Raw genomic sequence first — 6,805 nt, 5'->3', positions numbered from 1 at the left:
AATCAAATTATATGGCCTGGATCAGTCAATGAATAAATATTTACTGACTATCAGGCACAGTCATGCACCACCTAATAACTAATGACGTTTCTGTCAATGATGGACTGCATATCAGATGGTGATTCCATAAAATTATAATGGAGTGGAAAACTCCTATCTGCTGGTGATGTGATAGCTATCATACTATTGGAGCACAAGACATTATTCACATGCTTGTGGTGATGCTGGTGTGAAGCAACCTTCTGCAGTGCCATGTATATAAAAGCACAGCACAAATAGTTATGTAGAGTATATAATACTTGGTAATGATAATATATGATTTTGTTACTGGTATTTGTATAAAACAAAATTTTTAGTATAATCTTTCTATTTGTAAAATAAAAAAGTTTGCTGTAAAACAATATATCTGTAGCAACCTCATATATTTCATGTTTAACCTCCTCTCTTGATTGCCTCAAGAAATCACATAGAATGATGTACCTAGACCACCTATGTTGTATAAGTACACTCTGATGTCCATACAAGGAAAATTACCTAACTATGCATTTTTCAAAACATTCCCAAATTATTAATTGATGCACAATAGTATATATTTAGGAATTGTTAATTATGCTAGAGATGTAAAGATGAAGAAAACTAAGATGAATTTGTGTATCTTCAGTCTGATGAAATAAATTGACATTAAAACACTAAAATAGTTATTATGTAAATAGTTAAATTGTAAATCCTGAAAAAGGAGTTTGGTATTATTACCAGGTACTAAAATATGGAGATGACAAATATTTGGGATACTGGAAAGGTTAGTTTTGTTTATGGAATATTACTTTTAAAATTAAACTACCCAGAAAATTCTCAACTGTGATACCTCATAGATACTACCTCCCCGTGTCTCTCAATCTCATCTTCCCTTAAACCAGGGAACCTCATATTACTTATCAGGGATGCACTACGTAAATTACCTCACTCATATCTACTTCTTTCAGAAACAATGGCTGTTACAGATTTTTCCAAACTGACTTTCCACCATGTCACCCCAGGAGAACATGCCTGTCCATCTAAATAATCAGTAACAACTAATGTATCTGAATAGCTCTTGTGAGTGGAACTTAGGGGACTAGTAAACTGCTGAAAGCACTATGCAAAGATTTCACCATTGTAGTGGCACACACCTGTAATCCAAGGGACATGGGGGTCTGAGACAGGAGGATCACAAGTTCAAGGTCAGCCTTAGCAACTTAGGCTCTGTCTCACAATAAAAATTAGAAAAAGTGGCTGAGATTGTGGCCCAGTGGTAAAGCACCCCTGGGTTAGATCCCCAGTACCAAAAAAAAAAAAAAAAAATTCTAACAACTTTTAATGACACTGTCAGTGTCAATTTACCTCACAGGGCATGAGATGTTGAGAGCCACAGCCAAAGGGGCCCCAGCAAACTTCCAGCTGCCAGCAAACTTCCAACTGCCGGCTGATGATTGGCTCACAGCGGCCCCAGCAACATCTAGCTGATTGGCTCCTCGGCCCCAGCAACATCTAGCTGATTGGCTCCTCTGCGGTGATGCTCATTGGACTGTTTCCCTGCCCTTTCAGACCACGGAGCTGCTCATTGGGGGACTTTTTTTGGCTCCGCCCACGTGACCCAGCCAATCGGCCTCAAGAGCAGGAGGATTGTGGGAGGTGGAGAGAGGCTTGTGTGGGAGAGAGAGGCTTGTGGAAAGCCGGTGGTGGCAGTTGAGGCTCTGAGGATTTTTCCTGAGAGGCTGTTTTGTTTGGCGTGTGTGGTTCTAAAAATAAAGTTAGTTTCTTTTGACAAGTGGCTCCTGATTGTGCCCAGCCAGACTGCGGCAGATATTGATATTTAAATAATTTGTAGTTGACCCAGATACTCTTAGAGGCTAATCATGAGGTTACTGAACTCATTATTTAGTAACACAAACCTCTTAATTTATTATAATGGTAATATTTTAAAAATTTGCTAGGGGCTGGGGATGTGGCTCAAGTGGTAGTGTGCTCACCCAGCATGCGTGAGGCACTGGGTTTGATTCTCAGCACCACATAAAAATAAAGATATTGGGCTGGGGATGTGGCTCAAGTGGTAGTGCGCTCACCTGGCATGAGTGCGGCCCGGGTTCAATCCTCAGTACCACATACAAAAAAAAGATGTTCTGTTGCCAATAACTAAAAAATAAATATTAAAAAAAAAAATAAAGATATTGTGTCCACCTTAAACTAAAAAGTAAATATTTAAAAAAAAATTGCTAAACCCTGGTTTAGTTTCAAGTGAACAAGTCAAAGAACTATGCTATTTAAACCCACACAAAGGGAGTTGTGATATCAATTCCCTGATCACAGAGCTCACCATCATGATTGAGAAAGTTGATGGACCCGGTTATCCCTTGGCATCCTCCAGACATGAAGAACCTCTGATGGCTTGCAAGATGGACTTTAATACAGTGATGCTGCCAGGTGTGGTAATACATACCTGCACTCCCAGCAGTTTGGAAGGCCGAAGCAGGAGGATTACAAATTCAAGGCCAGCCTCCGCAAAATTTGGTGAGACCCTAAGCAATTTAGCAAGACCCTGTCTCAAAATTTAAAAAGGGAATGCTGGTGGTGGTTGATCTATGAATGAAAAACACTGTCAAAAGCTGGGCATGGTGGCTTTCCCCTATAATCCCAGCTACTTGGAGGCTGAGGCAGGAGGATCACAAATTCAGGGACAGCCTGGGCAATTTAGCCAGGACCTGTCTCAAAACAAAAAGTTGAAGATGGAGATGTAGTTAAGTGCTAAAGAGCTGACGTAGAAGGCATGTAGCCCTGGGTTCAATCACCAGTACCATACACACAAAGACCAAAGGCTAAGAAGTTCACTAATGATGAGGACAGACACTGCAATCAGACTAGCAGAGATCAAGCTTGAAGACAATGTAGAGCCAGCTGGGTGCAGTAGAGAACCCCTGTATTCCCAGAAGTTTGGGAGGCTGAAACAGGAGGATATTGAGTTCAAAGCCAGCATCAATGAGGGTGAGGTGGTGTTAAGCAACTCAGTGAGACCCTGTCTCTAAATAAAAAAAATAAAATAGGGCTAGGGAGGTGGTTCAGTGCCCCTGAGTTCAATCCACAGTATCCCCCCCGCAAAAAAAAAAAAAAAAAGATAATGTAGAATTTACCTGTTTGGTTCATATAGTAACAATCTTAAAATGGAATTTTAAAGGCTGGGGCTTAGCTCAGTGGCAGAGTGCTTGCCTAGCCTGTGTGAGGCAATGGGTTCAATCATCAGCACCATATAAAAATAAACAAAGACATTCTGTCCATCCACAACTACAAAAAAAAATTTTTTAATGATGGAAGTTTAAGTAGGAATCAGAAGAGTATGGTGATGAGGATCCAAGATGGCTGTGATTAGGCTCATGCTGTACACTAACCACCTTTCTGCAGATCTGTTTATTAATATGTAAGAAGTATTTTCTTCTAGGCGCAATGGTGCATGCCTGTAATGTCATCGGCTCGGGAGGCTGAGGCAGGAGGATCACAAGTTCAATGGCAGCTTCAGCAACAGTGAGGTGCTAAGCAACTCAATGAGACACTCTCTCTAAATAAAATACAAAATAGGGTTGGGGATGTGGCTCAGTGGTTGAATACCCCCGAGTTCAATCCCCAGTACCCCCCAAAAAAGTATTTTCTCACCCAAACACTTCACATATAGGAATCTACCTAAAGATACTGGACATGTGTAAAGATTTGTTAGTCAAGCAATTTCATAAATAACCAGAAAACTGAAAAGTTATCAATAGGGAACTGCTTATATTACTGTGTTAATAGAATCATATAGTTGTTACAAAAATGTATATCCATTGATATACAAGTTTTTTTATTTTAAAAAGGCTGAAAAACAGCATGTATAATTTTCTAATATATGTAAACATAGGCATGCATGGATATAAATGCCAAGTTATCAGAATGGTCACCAAAAAGATGTTATTTTTGGTACTAGATATCAAATCCAGGACCTCATACATGCTGGGTCAAGTGTTATATCACTAAACTATAACTCCAGCCCTCATCAAAATGTTAATAGCACTACCTCTACGTAGTAATGTTTGGAAGGATCTACTATTTCCTGTACTTTTTTTTGGGGGGGGGGAGGTTATGGGGAATTGAAGAGTATGGTGATGAGGATCCAAGATGGCTGTGATTAGGCTCATGCTGTACACTAACCACCTGTTTAACCACTGAGCCAAAAACCTAGCCCTTTTTCCTTTTTTTAAATATATTTTATTTAGAGACAGGGTCTCACTGAGTTGCTTAGTGCCTTGCTAAATTGCTGAGGCTGGTTTTGAACTTGCAGTTCCTCCTGCCTTAGCCTTGGAAGATGCTGGGATTACAGGTGTGTGTGACCACGCCTGGCTTCCTATACTTTTTAATATGGTCTAATTTTATGAAAACTTGCCTGCATTTATAAACAGGGGAAAAAATCCAGTCACCAAATAAAAACCAACATATGTTCTTATGGTAACTTAGTAATGAATGGCCTTAGCCCAATGCTTATTTGTATCATGTGGAAGCTAAACAGACAATGTACCCTAGTATGAACTTGTTGAATAAGTTTCTACCACTGTGAGGATAAACAAAGTTCCCTGCTCTGATTAACAGCTGAGAGGAGGCATTAGTAGTAAGTAATACACTCTCACTCTTTCTCTCTTTCTCCTCCCTCCCCTCCCCTCTCCTCCTCCTCCTCCTCCTCCTCCTCCTCCTCCTCTTCTTCTTCTTTTTCTTCTCTCTCTCTCTCTCTCTCTCTCTCTCCTTCCCTCCCTCTTTCAGAATAGAGCCCAGGGTGCTTTACCATGGAGCCATAGTCCTACTCCTTTTTAATTTCTATTTTTGAGGCAGGGACTCACTAAATTGCCAAGGCTAGCCTTGAACTTTCTATATTTCCTGCCTTAGACTCCCAAGTTTCTGGGATTGCAGGCATGTTCCACGGCATCTGCCTAGTCAATACTGACCCAACTAGTCAATCCCGTTTATTTATTTATTTTTGTATTAGGGATTGAACCCAGTGGTGCTTAACTGAGTCAGCCCTTTTATTTATTTCTAATGTGTTTTTTTTTTTTTTAGTTATACATGGACACAATATCTTTGTTTATGTGGTGCTGAGGATCGAACCCAGTACCTCACACGAGCAAGGCAAGCACTCTGTCACTGAGCCACAACCCCAGCCCCCTATTTTTTATTTTTTTAAGATGATCTTGCTGAGTTGTGTAGGGCCTCACTAAATGGCTGAGACTGGCTTTGAAATTTCAGTCCTCCTGCCTCAGCCACCCAAGATGTTGGGTATGTGCCACCGTGCCTGGCTAGTCAATACATTTTTAATGCCTACTATACCATCACTGTTCTAGGCACTGAAGATACACAGGCAATAGAGTGACATGAGTTTTTCCTAGAAAAGCTTTTGGAGAAATCTATCATCTGGGCATAGTGGTACAAGCCTGTAATCCCAGTGATTCAGGAAGCTGAGACAGGAGGATCTGAAGTTAGAGGCCAGCCTGGACAACATAGATCCAATTTCAAAATAAAAAAGGCTTAGGGCTGGGGCTGTAGCTCAATGGCAGAGTTTGCCTAGCATGTGTGAGGCACTGGGTTTGATCCTCAGCACCACATAAAAATGAAAAAATAAAGGCATTCTGTCCATCTACAACTACAAAAGAGATTTTTAAAAAATTAAAAAAATAAAATCAAGGTGCTGAGGATATAGCTCAGTTGCTTGTCATGACAAGGCCCTGGGTTCAATCCCCGACAATACACACACTTACACACAAAGATAAAATGGGCTGGGCAAAGCACCCATGGTTTCAATCCCCAGTACCAAAATGAATAAATAAACAAACAAATAAATAAATGTAAATAAATGATTGAAAATAAAAAGAAGGGCCAAAACTGTAGAGGTCTATTAGGCAGGGCAAGCACGATTTGGAAAAGAAGGTGTAGATGGGGAATAGGTAAACATTTTTGCAGAAGAGTGATGATGAGTTTATACTTGTCAGTACTAGAAAGGCAGAAGCAATTCTTCTTCTCCAGCCTGGGCTGGGCAAGTGGTCAAGCCCTTTCCTGCTGACTTTCAAATAAGATGGGTCAGGGCTGGGCTGTAGCTCAGTGGTAGAGCACTTGCGTAGCATGTGTGAGACACTGTGCCCTAGCACCACACAAAAATAAATAAAGGCATTCTGTTCATCTACATCTACCAAAAAAAGAAAAAGAAAAAAAAAAGGGTCAGATACATTTGGTTCTTGTGAGCTGCAGCCGCAATCAGGAAAATGAAATTAGGAGGTATCTTTTGAGTCTCAATTCATCCTATAAATCATCACTCAAGCCACAATCCCTTTCCACAAGCTCTCATGACTTTGCTAGAATTTTCATTTTTGGTGCTGAATACATGCTAGGCAAGGACAACCACTGAGATTCATCCCCATCCTTTCTCTGTAGAAGTGGACCCAATTTAAAAAGGAATCTCATGTAGAACTTGAAAGTTGCCAAGAAATTAGCTGGAATGAATTGCTTTTCATATTTATAGCCATTATTTTATTTTTTATTATTTTTTGGTAGGTATTAAGGATAGAACCTAAGGTTGCTTTAAAAGATCACTGAGCTACATCCCCAAGCCATTTTTATCCTTTTTTTTTTTTGGCAAGTGAGGGGGAGTCGGGTGTACTGAATCTCAAAGGCACTTGACCACTGAGCCACATCACCAGCCCTTTTTGTATTTTATTTAGAGACAGGTCTACTGAAATGCTTAGCATCCCTCCTGTCTTTTTGG

Source organism: Marmota marmota, unplaced genomic scaffold (assembly GCF_001458135.2).
Source record: "Marmota marmota marmota unplaced genomic scaffold, marMar, whole genome shotgun sequence".
In the NCBI taxonomy this organism is placed as follows: Eukaryota; Metazoa; Chordata; class Mammalia; order Rodentia; family Sciuridae; genus Marmota; species Marmota marmota.
The sequence above is the reverse complement of the archived record's forward strand: the minus strand, read 5'-3'. Positions refer to the sequence as shown.